This window comes from Portunus trituberculatus, chromosome 11 (assembly GCF_017591435.1).
Source record: "Portunus trituberculatus isolate SZX2019 chromosome 11, ASM1759143v1, whole genome shotgun sequence".
Lineage (NCBI taxonomy): Eukaryota > Metazoa > Arthropoda > Malacostraca > Decapoda > Portunidae > Portunus > Portunus trituberculatus.
In genome coordinates this window covers 3,869,647-3,885,028 of record NC_059265.1, presented here as the reverse complement: position 1 = coordinate 3,885,028, position 15,382 = coordinate 3,869,647, and the positions used below count along the sequence as shown (strand labels likewise).

Genomic DNA, 15,382 nt, shown 5'->3' with positions numbered 1-15,382 from the left:
ATCAAATTACCAGCTTATCGATCTATCTACACACAAGCATGTAAATATCTCCATCAGCACCGCCAACACCCACACCTGCCCACCTTCGCCATCATGGACGGGAGTGTGTCAGTTTACACATTAATACTAGTATTTCCATGCAACTATATTGTGGCATCATATCACCTTAGACGCTGTGGCGCCATGCAACAAATTGTTGACTAATTTCGCTTCACTTGCAAACCAGATATTGTTTTGCATCTCTTTTTAACTGTTAGGAAAACAAGTCGATACATTATGCATTTTATTATATCAAGAGATATTGTGTTGCCATTAGAAATATATAGGAGTATCATTCACAAGATATCGTCATATCAGTAGGTATGAAAAATAAATACAAACAAAAATTGTACCACGTTACAAGACATTGGCCAGACACTTAAATTAAGTATTGCATTGAAAGACTCACAAAACATCATTTTTGGAAACACGTAACAATAAATTTGTGCTGCACAACAAAAAACAAAAAAGACACTTTTGTGATCTTTCCTCAAGACACACAAAAAGGAACAACAACAGGTTGTTGTGATCACTACAGACACAGCCACGTCTACATCACAACTTGCAATACTGAGAGTGAGAAGCACTCCACTACTACTACTAATACAACTACTACTCTTAATAACTACTACTTGGTACTAATTTACTGTCATGGCCTGGCAGAAAGACACATCGTGTCATCATCCTCCGCGACACACATCTAGCCGTTGATGTGTGACTAGCCAGCATGCTCGATACACTCCCTCACTAAGAAGATGGCGTCTCCTAACAAGGAACGTTATCACTAAGTGTTTCTCCATGCATGGTGAATTCCAGCATGGAGTGAACACGTTGGTCATTTGGTCCTTAAGCCATAAACGATCATCATGGGTGACAGGAATGATGAGTGATGAGCAGAGGAATCGTGACCCAAGAAGTTACCTTCCTCTTTTGGTCTACACACTCCTTTTTAAATACTATATACATATGTACACCGTACACTCCTATTACAATGCTATGCATAACTTTTAAATATTACTGTTTTCTGCTGGTGTAGATAAGGCATTTCAAAAAACCTTACCCGCTACATGTCTACAACTGTCTACAAAATCTACAAATTTATCCATCCAATATACAAATGGTCAATGAAATACACTACACCAGTGATGAAGATCTGTGGCCAACCTTCAGAACTTCATTGGTACGTCTCCAAGAATCATCATTTTGTTCTTCCTCTTCCTTTTTTTCCTCCTCTTGTTCCTTTGGCAACACCAGCAGTAGTAGCAGTCTGGTGTCTGTTGTATGTCATGCACGCTCACTCCAAAAACTTGCCTCACTTCTTTGGCGTTAGTAGTACTGAATCCTGGAACAAGAGATGGAACAATATTGAAATGGCGTCCTCCTCAATGCCTGTTGTCTTGTAGTACACAGGATTGGGGAAGGGATTGTGGATGATGTAACGATAAGGATGGTATGTTAAGGAGAGCCAAGGTGGATCGGGCTCTGTAGGCCTAAGGAGGAAAACTGCCGTACGAAGCTCATAATTAATACGAGCGGAGGAACTTTATGAGTAGGGATTTTGGAATGTTGTGCATGGTAGAAATATTAGTTTATTTTTTTATTTTTTTTTTTTTTACGTAGGGAGGAGGGCCAGCCAAGGGCAAAAAAAAGAGCGTCAGAAAAAAGCCCACTTGAGCGCTGGCTCTCCAAAGAGTAGAAAAAGTGCCAAAACCGTCAGCCAGAATTAGGGGAGCAAATGCCTCGATACCTCCCTCTTAAAAGAAGACAAGTTGTAAGAATTTGGAAATACAGATGCAGGGAGGGAGTTCCAGAGTTTACCAGTGAAAGGGATGAATGATTGAACGTACTGGTTAACTCTTGCATTAGGGAGTTGGACAGAATAGGGATGAGAGGAAGAAGAAAGCCTTGTGCAGCGTGGCCGCAGGAGGAGGGGAGGCATGCAGTTAGCAAGATCAGTAGAACAGTTACCATGAAAATAGCGATAAAATATAGAAAGGGATGCAACATTTCGGCGGTGAGAAAGAGAGTGAAGACAGTTAGTCAGAGGAGGGGAGTTGATGAGACGGAGAGCTTTCGATTCCACCCTATCAAGCAAAGCTGTGTGACTGGAACCCCCCAAACAAGCGAAGATTACACCATACAGGGACGGATAAGACCCTTATACAGAGTAAGCAGTTGGAGGGGCGAGAAAAACTGGCGGAGACGCCTCAGAACACCTAACTTCATAGAAGCTGTTTTAGCAAGAGATGAGATGTGAAGTTTCCAGTTAAGATTATGAGCAAAGGACAGACCGAGGTTATTCATTGTTTAAGAGGAAGACAGCTGAGTGTCATTGAAGAAGAGGAGATAGTTGTCTGAAAGGTTGTGTCGAGTTGATAGATGGAGGAATTGAATTTTTGAGGCATTGAAAACTACTAGATTTTCTCTGCCCCAATCGGAAATTTTAGAAAGATCGGAAGTCAGGCGTTCCGTGGCGTCCCCGCGTGATCTGTTAATTTCCTGAAGGGTTGGACGTCTCTGAAAGAACGTGGAAAGATGTAGGGTGGTATCATCAGCGTAGGAGTTAGCATGAAGTGTACTACAAGATGTATAAGGAGGAATAGAGTAAGGAAGGCAGGGTATTTAACATTGTGTCAATTGGCACCCAGAGCATAAAGGAGTGAAAATCTATTTGACTTACCGCAACAACTAGGCAAAGAACCCCAAGGGAACCCAGCACAACACCCACCACCATACCAGCTTGGAGACTTGACACTTCAATGACCGCCTTCTCCTGACCGTTGCTGCTGCTGGGCGGATCGAACAGTGCTGAGGGGATGGTCCACAGAGAGAGGATCTGGGTGACTCCACGCACTCATCAACGTCTGAGGGTGGAGAATTACACTCTCAGAAACACAGATTTATTACAACGTTATCACTAAGTGTTTCTCCATGCATGGTGAATTCCAGCATGGAGTGAACACGTTGGTCATTTGCTCCTTAAGACATAAACAATCATGATAGGTGACAGAAATGATGAGTGATGAGCAGAGGACTCGTGTCCCGAGAGGTTTTTTTTCATATAGGAAGAGCGCCAGCCAAGGGCAAGAGACAAAGAAAAGATTAAAAAAAAAAAAAGGCCCACTTGAGTGCTGGCTCTCTAAAAAGTGGAAAAGCGTCAGCCAAAATTAGGGAGCAAATGTCTCGATATCTCTCTCTTCAAAGAAGACAACTCGTAGGAATTCGGAAATACAGATGCAGGTAGGGAGTTCCAGATTTTACCAATGAAAAAGATGAATGATTCAGAGTACTGGTTAACTCTTGCGTTGGAAAGTTGGACAGAATAGGGATGAGAAGAAAAAGAAAGCCTTGTACAGTGAGGCCGCAGGACAAGGGGAGGCATGAAGATAGCAAGATCTGTAGAACAGTTAGCATGAAAATAGCGATAAAAGAGAGAAGGAAATTCAACATTTCGGCGGTGAAATAGAGGCTGAAGACAGTTAGTCAGAGGAGGGAAGTTGATGAGACGAAAAGCTTTTAATTCCACCCTATCTAGTAAAACTGTGTAACTGAAATCCCCCCAAACATGCGAAGAGTTCTCCATACACGTGTAGATAAGGCCCTTATGCAGAGTAAGCAATTGGAAGGGCAAGAAAAACTGGCGGAGATGCCTCAGAACTCGTAACTTTAAAGAAGCTGTTTTAGCAAGAGATGAGATGTGAAGTTTCCAGTTAAAATTATGAGTAAAGGACAGACCTAGGATATTCATTGTGGAAGAGGGAGACAGTTGAGTGTCACTGAAAGGTTGTGTCGAGTTGATAGATGGAGGAATTGAGTTTTTGAGGCATTGAAAACTGCTAGATTTTCTCTGCCCTAATCGGAAATCTTAGAAAGATCGGAAGTCAGGCGTTCTTTGGCGTCCCTGCGTGATCAGTTGACTTCCTGACGGGTTGGTCGTCTCTGAAAGGACGTGGAAAGATGTAGGATCAGCGTAGGAGTAGATAGGACAACAAGTTTGGTTAATCAATGAATAATAGAAAGAGAGAGGGTGACAAGACAGAACCCTGAGGAACTCCATTATTAATAAATTTAGGAAAAGAACAGTGGCCATTTACCACAACAGCAATAGAACAGTCAGAAAGGAAACTTAAGATAAAGTTGCAGATAAAAGTATAGAAGCTGTAGGAAAGCAGTTTGGAAATCAAAGCTTTATGCCAGACTCTATCAAAAGCCTTTGATATGTCTAACACTAAAGCAAAACTTTCACCGAAATCTTTAAAAGAAGTTACTTTCCTCTCCTGGTCTACAATCTTCCTTTTTTAAATTCTCTATGCATATGTATACGGTAAATTCCTATCATAATGCTTCTATCACAACTTCTACATATCACGGTTTTCTGCTGGTGTAGATAAGGCATGGCAAAAAACCTTACCCAATTCACATCTACAACTGTCTACAAAATCCACAAATTTATCCACCCAATCTACAAATGATCAATGAAATACACTACACCAGTAATGAAGATTTGTGGCCAACCTTCAGAACTTCATTGGTACGTCTCCAAGAATCACTCTCTTGTTGTTCTTCTTCTTCCTCCTCCTCTGCCTCCTCTTGTTCCTTTGGCTACAAAAGCTTTTAAAATGAGACACGAGGAGATAAAAGTGTAATGTACAAACCACAATACTCACATCATGGTCACTCAACACTTTATTCTGGGCTTGCTTCAGTGTAGTCATACAGCTGTGGGGAGAATGTAATGCCGTCCCGTTCAATAATGCGTGCAGCCGCTCGCTCCCTCCTCCCGTCCTCCTGAATGCTTGTTGTCTTGTGGTACACTGGCTGGGTTGGGGAAGCTTGCGTGGATGATAACACGTCAACGCATCTTCAAGAACCCGACAAACATCTGTACACTGAAAATGTTGCTGGTGAGACGAAAAAAAGTATGAAGTATGAGTCGGCAAACTTTACAGTAATTGAATATTCTCAGTGTGTCAAGAACAATTTAGAATTGTTTAAAGTTTGAAAGAATCTCACTCACTGCTTAATTACGCCATCTTTGCCACAGCACAGCCAAAACACACCCAGAGCAAGACCCCACAGTATAAAGAAGTGAAAAACTATTTGACTTACCCCAACAGCTAGGCAAAGAACCCCAAGGAGCCCAGCACAACACCCACCACCGTGCCAGCTTGGGAGTTGACACTTCAATGACCGCCTTCTCATGACCGTTGCTGCTGCGGGGGGGATCGAACGCTGCTGAGAGGATGGTCCACAGGGAGAGGATCTGGACGACTCCACGCACTCGTCAACGTCTGAGGGTGGAGAATTACGCTCTCAGAAAAACAGATTTATTACAACTTAATGATAGATTTACACACATTCCAGGAACACATTCAACAATACACTACAAAAAACTACAAAAATTATATCAGTACTCATGATAAATGCATATGGCAAGATTAAATTATACTTAATCACAAAGAACAACCTATCCGTAAATCGCTGATCTTAGTAATACTCGTGAGACAAAATGCATGTTGATGTATGCCAACAATAAGAAAAAATTCCCTTGAATACCATATTAACTTCTTTAGGCTGCTGCTAAATGAAGAGGTGGAGGACTGACAAGTTTAAGAAGACAGACCGTAGAGAGACATTGACAGTTCAGGGAGGCCTCACCTTCACACTTGAACTTTCTGACACAAGTCTGTATACTGCATGGCCGGCACTGGCAGTAGTATGACTCTCGAGTGTTGATGTAAACAGGCTCACACATTCTTCTCCCGGCACTCCTCAATCTTACACAGCTGCACAAACTCATCCTGCCACAAAGAAAGCATTTGCTTCTGTACGGTCAAGTTTTGATTTTGTATTGTACTGTATACAATGTAAGAAAACCTGCAACTTTTATATGAAACAAAGGAGTTCAGGGCATGACACACACACAAACAACTTAAATCACTCAAAACTAACCCAAAACACCCTGCAACACCTCAAAATATAAAAAGCTCACCCAAAACACATTACAGACACACACACACACACACACACACACAACACACAACACACAACACACACACACACACACACACACACACACACACACACACACACACACACACACGCTGGTCTAACTGTAACACCCGGTAGCTCAGTGATTAGAGTGCTGGCTTCACAAGCCAGAGGACCGGGGTTCGATTCCCAGGCCGGGTGGAGATATTTGGGTGTGTCTCCTTTGACGTGTAGCCCATGTTCACCTAGCAGTGAGTAGGTACGGGATGTAAATCAAGGAGTTGTGACCTTGTTGTCCCGGTGAGTGGTGTGTGGCTGGTCTCAGGCCTATCCGAAGATCGGAAATAATGAACTCTGAGCTCGTTCCGTAGGGTAACGTCTGGCTGTCTCGTCAGAGACTGCAGCAGATCGAACAGTGAAACACACACACACACACACACACACACACACACACACACACACATGTAGTGAACACCACTACACTACACTACACTACACTAGCTAAGCTTGCTCCCGACGCGGCGCCGAAGCCCCCTCACCTCCTGAGGCTAAGGCTTGATTCACACTATCGCTAAGTTCTCGCTTCTCTCTAGTTATGCTCTAGCTCCGCTCTCGTCAAGGTCCTGGTGCATTCACATATAGGGTCTGCTCTCGCTCCGCTATCGGTCCCATCCCTTTCTCTCTTTCAACACTAGTGGAAGTCATACCACCAATGACGGAGGATGAGTGATATAACTCAGGGGTGTTTCCTCGTGGTATATTGCTACTACGCCAGGTTATCGAGACTAGTTCTTTCTTTTGGTGTTTTACTTGTCCCATGTGAACACGGACGTGCGTGCGAACGGCATTAGCAACATATTCTCTTCTCAAACAGAATCACAAAAAACCAACAACAAAATCACTAACAAGTACATAACAAATATATAGACAAGTAGCTAACTAATATTACATGAGGGAAAAAAACACACACAAAGTACAGAATACAGTTACACTCCTATGCTTTCACAAACACAAGCACTCTTACCAATCTCTGGCGTTCATGTGGTGTAAAGAATGGTCCCTGGTATATATCCAAACTGCTTCACCACCGACAGACTGCCGGGTTTACCTCCCTCCTTGCCCTAGCAACCCTCGGTCCACCGCTGGTGGCAATACACTTGTCTTATTTAAAGAGTTCACACTCGTTATTCCTCAGCAGTTCACACTCGTTACTCATAAGTAATTTATACTTGTTACTCCTAAGCAGTTACACGCCATACAGATGTCACTTAACTACCCATCACCAAATACCATGTGTTACAAGTGACTTTTCTCTATCTGATTTGGCAGTGATCGTCATTCCACTTAACAAAGACGAAGAAAGAAAGCAAAAAAGGAGGAGATTGTGGCTTCAAAATATGCTGAAAGATAGAAAGAGTGAAGGAGAGTTCCATACTTTATTTCCTCATCATATCGATGATGAGACTAAATTTTTCAATTACTTAAGAATGAAGATTGGAACATTTGAAAAAAAAAAAAAAAATACTCCAAAAATTGAGGATGAAAACAACAAAATGTAATTAACTTTTGCATTTTTTCCAGTGTACTCATATATGTATATATGGTCTAACTGTAAAAATCATTCTTATATCAGTGATAAATAAAATTTTAATCTCTATTTAATTATTTACATATCTTTTGCATGATCCCATTGTAGTGTTTTTTTTTCTTTCTGACCCTAAGGCCCCCAGCCCAGAGGTGAAGGAGCTCCGCACCCCGAACACCAAGGCGCCCCGCACCACAGACGCCAACGCACCGCGGACCCCCGAAGACAAGCCTTCCCGTATCCTATAACGCCAACTGTCCCTGACGCCAAGCCCCCACCTGCGCCGTTATCTCCGCCCCAGCACACAGAGCGGTTTCCTGCGCGAAGCCAACGCCATTCCTCCTTTGTTTGGGGGAAGACGGGTACTGTAGTGAACACCACAACACTACTACTACAATCATCACCAGACACGAACGCCTGACTGACTCCAGTGTGTAGTGAACAACACTACACTAGTGCTACTACTACTATCCACTCACCACGTGAGGGAGACACCACCAAGACTCCGACACACTCACTAACTCGCCTACATGACTGCTCGTCCTGTCACCTTTACCTGTTGTACTGTACATCACGCACTCACCTACACGACCGTTCGTCTCATCACCTCTACTTATCACACACACACACACACACACACACACACACACACACACAGACACTGACGGTGGTGGTTGAAGTGTTGCACGAGGGTGGCGTAAAAGAATAAATCAATGTTCAGCTCCTTCATATCGCCCTGATAGAACCATACAACTGGTGGCTAAGCCTTGCCCCACGTCACCTCATCAAACAGAGCAGGTCAGAATATATGCAAGAAGGGACAGGCGTGGGAACCTGCTGAAGTAATGCGTCGTGACCTGACACTACCTTTCCTCACTCAAAGAACGGTAGTAGTAGTAGTAGTAGTAGTAGTAGAAGAAGAAGAAGAAGAAGAACAAGAACAAGAACAAGAACAAGAACAAGAAGAAGAAGAAGAAGAAGAAGAAGAAGAAGAAGAAGAAGAAGAAGAAGAAGAAGAAGAAGAAGAAGAAGAAGAAGAAGAAGAAGAAGAAGAAGAAGAAGAAAAGAAGAAAAAAGAAGAAGAAGAAGAAGAAGAAGAAGAAGAAGAAGAAGAAGAAGAAGAAGAAGAAGAAGAAGAAGAAGAAGAAGAAGAAGGATCTATCCCAAAATCAACAGTATGCATTATAAAGAACGTTAGAATTAAAAGGGACACTTACCTAAATATTACACCTTGGCTTCTTCTCCTATTCCACCTTTATTTCTCATTTTTTCTTCCTTCTTCTCTATTGTTACTCCTTTTTCTTCCTCCTCCTCCTTCCATCCACACGTCTGAGCCTAGAAACACATCAAAACACTAGATATTAGACAAAATATTCAGGAAATGGAGGGTGACTTAAGTATTGTGGCCTTGCTGCTGCTCCTCTTCCTCCTCCCTTTCTCTTTTCTTCCTCCTTATCCTCCTTTATTTCTCCTTTCTTCCTCCTTCTGCTACAATTATCTACACACATGAACCTAGAAACCCACGAAAACACGTAGAAATCACTAGATATTAGGCAAAATATCGACGAATTGCGGATTTGGAAAAGAGGCGCCAGCCTGGGGCTATGGTGAGTCACTACCTGGGCTGTGGTCATCAGAGAGAACGGGAGCGGGGGTGACTCGGCTAAATTACGTAAATAATTTGATTTCAAAAATGACTTTTAGAAAAAACGAAGCCACGGCCAAATGCTTGTTATTTTATGACGTGATAAATACTTAAACTAATTTTGAAAATATCAAAATATCTCCAGCTTAACTGGTTTTTAAAAATGGTCTAAATTAAGTACGTTAAAAGTATAAAAACATTTTAACCCATAAATCTCTTAAAACGTCCTGTAAAGTCAAGCCATTTTCAATTGGCGAGAATTTCATCACACCTCAAGGAGTCTGAGCTATCTTTTAGGGCATTCTACAGCGTGCTAGACCGAGAAGCAGAAACGTGAGCAAATAAAATAATGAAAAATAAGAGCTTTTTACAACAGCACCAAACACCATTTCAAAGTCCACATATTTCACTCATTAGATTGATTTCACACTTAAAAGAGGACAGGCACTCTTTTTCTACCATAAAGGCCCAATTATACCTTGAAATGAAAAAGCTCAAAATTCCAAGTGGGAAATTTTGAGCGTTAAAAAGACTTTAACATACGCCATAAAACACCACTAAACGCCACATATTTACCCAGCACAGGCGCGGAACACACTTCAAACACGACGAAACATTTATAGAAACCATAAAACATACCATGGAAGCGCAATATTACTGTCAGGAAATATCCGAAAAAGTATTTGACCCAGCAGGCTGGCGATAGAAGGGTGATGGCGTGGGTAGGGTGATGGCTAGGGGACCGCCGGGGGGAGGCGGCCCGGAGAAAACCCCGGGAACAGTGGCGGCAGGACATCCATATATAGTCTTTATCATCTCACCAAACTAAAATTAAGCCACAGAGAGAAATTTTGACTAGGCTATATTAAATGTTAGACTGGTGGCTGCATTCTGACATATTTTTGGCCTATGGTCAATGAATTGCTCTTTTTGATGGTCCTTATACCATTACTTTAAAATATTTGCGTACTGTTTTCACTCTCATATATAAAGAAAACCTAACCTTAACTGAATAGCCTTATAAATACCTTTAATAGACGAAGATTAGGCAGTGTGGAGTCTTGTGGTGAAGGCTTGCCACTGCATGTGTTGCTGCTGGTGCTTGGTGCTTCTTGAAAACTGTCGGTAATATAGCAACACTTCACTTTATTTGTGTGTGTGTGTGTGTGTGTGTGTGTGTGTGTGTGTAGCCCACCGCCACAACTGTTGTCACCACCACCACCGCTACAAGACTACTGCCGTAGCAAAAGGTTGTCTGTGAAGACAGGACGCATGTATATATGTTTATGATAACTATCTGTTACTAAATCTCTTATTAATGAGACGCTATGCTTATACAAATACCACATGTCGATTTATTGGTTATTGTGACATCTTCTCTTCGTTATCGTGTCCAGCTTTTGTTATTTGTCAAAGCAGGAAATATTAAATTGTATCTTGTTGTACAGAGAGTGTTGGCAACTCCTACGAGGCAATAAACAAGGTGCTTAAAAGGCAGACTGTACTATTTTTCTAATTCTCTATTTCTACCGCCTGATATACGAGTATTTCTGACAATAAACCAGGGTGACAGGATACTAAGTAGAGGAATATAGACTTTTTTTCTATCTACATACACATCTATATTGTTATTTATATACGAATTTATTGACTTATCTATCTGCCTGCCTATCCATCTATCTGTTTGTTTGTCCAACTGTCCATTTCCGTATCTATCAACCCATCAAATTACCCGCTTATCCATCTATCTTCACACAAGCATATAAATACCACCACCGCCACTACCACCACCACCACCACCACAATCACTGCCAGTTCCCGCACCTGCCCATCTTCGCCCTCATGAACGGGATAGGCGTGATAGGCGAGGGACACAACGGTTCCATCAATTGCATCGCCAACGTTCGCCTACCGTGTCGTGTCAACTGGACGGTCGGTCCCTCACGACACACGCCTCCCGAGCTACACGTCTCCGGACCCACGTAGCACGGGCGAGGGCGTGGGCGTGGGTGGAGGCGTGGGTGAGATATACGTTATGTCAGGCGCTTATCCGATTCCCTTTTTGCCTCTGTCGTCTTCATTGGTTCTCTACACACTTGTCAAGTCGCTACATGTGTACACTCGCTTACGGCAACAAGTGCCAGGCCACGCGCACCACACACCACTTACAGTACACTTCTTAGCGCCCTTGTACCGCGCGGTGCTTTTTTGTGTCAAGGACCGCCGCTGTCAGTCAACCAGGCAATTAGCAGTCAGTCTCTCAGTCAGTCAATCATCCTGCCAATCAGTCAGTCAGTCTGACAGTCAGTTAGGCAGTCAGTCAGCCAAACAGTGATTCAGCTAGATAGTAATTTATTCAGTTGATCTATCAGTCAGTCGGTAAGTTTCTCAGTTAGACAGTCACTCTATCCGTCATTCAGTCAATCAATCAGCCAGTCAGTAAATGAATATTCAGGATGCAAAACACATTTTCATCCTGTAATTCACGTGGGATTGTCACAGAGCTTCCCACTGCCTCACGTCTCTGTCTTCCCACTGTCTCACGTCTCTGATTTCCGTTGCCTCACGTCTCTGTCTTCCCACTGCCTCACCTCTCTGTCTTCCCACTGCCTCACGTCTCTGTCTTTCCATTGCCTCACGTCTCTGTCTTCCCACTGCCTCACCTCTCTGTCTTCCCACTGCCTCACGTCTCTGTCTTCCCACTGTCTCACGTCTCTGTCTTTCCATTGCCTCACGTCTCTGTCTTTCCATTGCCTCACCTCTCTGTCTTCCCACTGCCTCACGTCTCTGTCTTCCCACTGTTTCACGTCTCTGTCTTTCCATTGCCTCACGTCTCTGTCTTCCCACTGCCTCACCTCTCTGTCTTCCCACTGCCTCACGTCTCTGTCTTCCCACTGCCTCAGTGTTTCTTATGCAGGCACCAATAATAATGCTATAAAGTGCTTATACCTCCTTTCGAAGTGTGGTGAGCACTAAGTCACTTACTCACTCACTCACTCACTCACTCACGTGCTTATACCTCCTTTCGAAGTGTGGTGAGCACTAAGTCACTTACTCACTCACTCACTCACAAATGGTGTATATACGAAAATAAAAAAAAAAGAAATGTGTTAAAATTTTGAACTAAGTTTGATGTGGTTTGTATAACTGAAGTCAAAATAAATCAACTAGTGAGAGTCCCCGGGTACGTGTGTTACCGCAGTGTAGTGGTTGGGTCAGCGGAGCGTGGGGGCGTGGTGGTGTGTGTTAAAAAAAGTTTCTCTCCGATCTCGCGTAGGATGTTGATGTGAGTGTGGGTGATCAGGTGTAGATGAAGTTTAAAAACATGTCTTGTACCATCTTCGCCTTTTGTTATATACCATCCAGTGATTCCTCATATTACTCAGCTGCCTCATTTGCTGCTATCCAAGAAAAGATAGTTACATATGGAAAGAGAGAATCATAATTATGGGTGACTTTAGTGCAAGATTTGGTGATACGTTACGGGTTTTAACTGATCGCATTCATGAGAGTAAAGGACTCTTGTACCCAATCCTTGCGGATAGTGGCGCTAATTGCGGTAAGGCAGAGTCTGCCTATATATCATGCCTGTTCTTTATAATATAAGTAGACGAGCTGATAAAGATGATGAAAGACAGGTGAAAGCGTGACACTTTCATTGACTGGTTACATATTTTGTTGTTTATGGGTGGCACCGTTTTACTAGCTACACTAGGTCGAATATTTTGAAAAAAGTTCAGCTCTTGTATGAGTTTTGTAATGAATATGGAATGAAAATTGATATAGATAAGACAAAGTTTTTCGTAATTAATGGAGAACCGTGTGATGTTGTGGCACTGCAGGTTGGCAGGCTAGTGATAGAAAATTGCATAAGCTACGTGTACCTGGGCAGCCCTTTCACGTGTGACGGATCGGTGTCATCGGCAGTCAAATCACATGAGCAAAATGAATTGTGTCACGTTTTAAAATTTGTATCTTTTATGCGGAAAAATAATGACATTCCCTTTTTGATGCTGCACTAATGTCTGCTGTTTTGTATGGCTGTGAGTCTTGGGTGTGTGCCGATGTGAAACCTGTCACCAAATTATATAACTGAGCGATAAAAGAGCTTTTAGGCGTTAGGAAAACTACACCAAATTTGATATGTTATGCAGAGTTAGGTTACCCCACACTCCAAGACCTTGTAAAACACAAACAGCATAGGTTTTATCACATGTGGTTAGAGCGCCGCGGCATCGGTGATGACCCATTGTATTTTACAATGCGCAAAGTCATATCTTTGAATACACCGGTCAGTAAACTTTTCATATGACGCAGACCAATCCTTTACACAATTACATGGTAACACGCAGTGTCTATGAAGCCATTACACACTCCCAAGCTTCCCGGTGCTTGTGTATAAAATACTTACTGCTCATGTTAGTACCCACCCTGTGTACACAGAGATGCACTCTGTTAGCGACTTCCATCGAGTGGCGTTTACGCGGTTTAGAGTGAGGGGGGCCAGTTTAGCCATCAAGACGGCGATGGAATAGACTTGGATGCTGCCGCCTTTTGCTTGAAGAATACCTTTGTGAGTGTGGTAATGTGCAAACCGAACAGCACGTGCTGGAGGTTTGTCCCCGCACACAGCATCTCAGGGACATGTTCGGTTTTGCCACCCTACACCACGCCTTCACTGATTTTACACATGACATCACATGTAAAATATTCTTCGAAATACTTAGGACTTATGAATGATTGTTGTATGTATCTTAATGTTTATTTTATGTTTAGATTTCCGTTTCCTTGTGCGTTTATTTATTTTTTTTTCTAGACTAATTGTTTGATGTTAATGCTTTTAGGTGGAAAGTCTATTATTGGTGTTTTTAGATGTATTACTTCAGTGTACTCAATTATCATAATTTTTTGTGGACTACAGTTGTATTTTATCTGTGCACATCTCTACTTGCGTTCAGATTATTATATATTTTCACGAGAAAATGTCCATTTCTTTGTTGTAGTCAATAAACATATCTATCTATCTGTGTGTGTGTGTGTGTGTGTGTGTGTGTGTGTGTGTGTGTGTGTGTGAATACCCTTGTAAATAAACACTGTTGTTATTATGGTGGTGGTGGTGGTGGTGGTGGTGGTAAGATATAGTTAACAAATGCAAAAAATAAGCCAAAACTCTTTTATAAGTATGTTAGTAGGAAAATGAAAAAAAGAAAAAAATGAATAGATAAATTGAAAGTTGGCTGTCACATACTAGGATGCAAGATCACAGGTAGAAATAATGAATAGGTGCTTTCAATCGGTATTTCCCCCCCAAAAAAAAAAAACAGTTTAAAGAGACACAAAACAGGTCACAGGGACAAGGAAACGAGGAAGATCCATGTAAAAGTTAGGGAAATCAGGAAAATTGTAAAAACCTTGGATGTGAATAAGGACCAAGGAGCAGATAGGATGTCAAATTGGATACTGAGGGAATGTCATTACCAGCTGGCAGAGATATTACATAACATCATAGTAAGTTCTTTTAAGGAAGGAAAACATCCTCTAGGCTAGAAAAGGGCAAACACTGTACCAATTTTTAATGGAAGTAACAAAGAAAAATCACTGAACTACAGAACAGTGTCCCTAACAAGCGTGGTTGCGAAAATAGCAGAAAAATAGTTAAAAACATATAGATGCAACAGCTAGAAGAGTCACATACAATAACTTGACGACAATTTGGTTTCAGAAGTGGACAATGTTGTGTCACAAACTTATTGAGTTTCTACAGTAGAAGAATAGATGTAATTCAGGAGAGGGTCGGATTGGCAGACTGTGTATACTTGGATCTAAAAAAAAAAAAAAAAAAAAAAAAATGCTTTTTGATAAAGTACCACATCAAAGATTGCTATGGAAAATTTAAAACATAGGTGGTTTACAAGGAAAAGTACTGGATTGGATAACAGACTTCTTAATAGATTGAGAAATGAGAACAGTGATAAAAGATGAAGAATCAAAATGGTATGGAGTTATAAGTGGAGTTCCACAGGGAGCGGTTCTGGTCGGTTTAGTGTATAGCCTATCAATGATATGGTTGATAAGATGGACAGTTATATAAGCTTATTTACAGATGACGCAAAGTTACTGAA

At 42.0% G+C, this 15,382-nt stretch overlaps 1 long non-coding RNA gene across 3 annotated transcripts; it reads right to left on the bottom strand.

The window, feature by feature from the left end:
- Positions 1-1,325: 1,325 nt before the first annotated feature.
- LOC123502440 lies at positions 1,326-5,176 on the bottom strand. 3 transcript variants are annotated; one of them, XR_006674070.1, is made up of 4 exons: positions 5,149-5,176; positions 4,707-4,928; positions 2,768-2,903; positions 1,326-1,381 (listed from the first exon to the last, which is right to left on the bottom strand). It is a non-coding gene; the product is annotated as an uncharacterized LOC123502440 (long non-coding RNA). The 3 variants fall into 3 exon arrangements; XR_006674071.1 differs by lacking the exon at positions 1,326-1,381 and having other exon boundaries at positions 2,595-2,903; positions 4,707-4,940; XR_006674069.1 differs by lacking the exon at positions 1,326-1,381 and having other exon boundaries at positions 2,599-2,903.
- Positions 5,177-15,382: the final 10,206 nt, after the last annotated feature.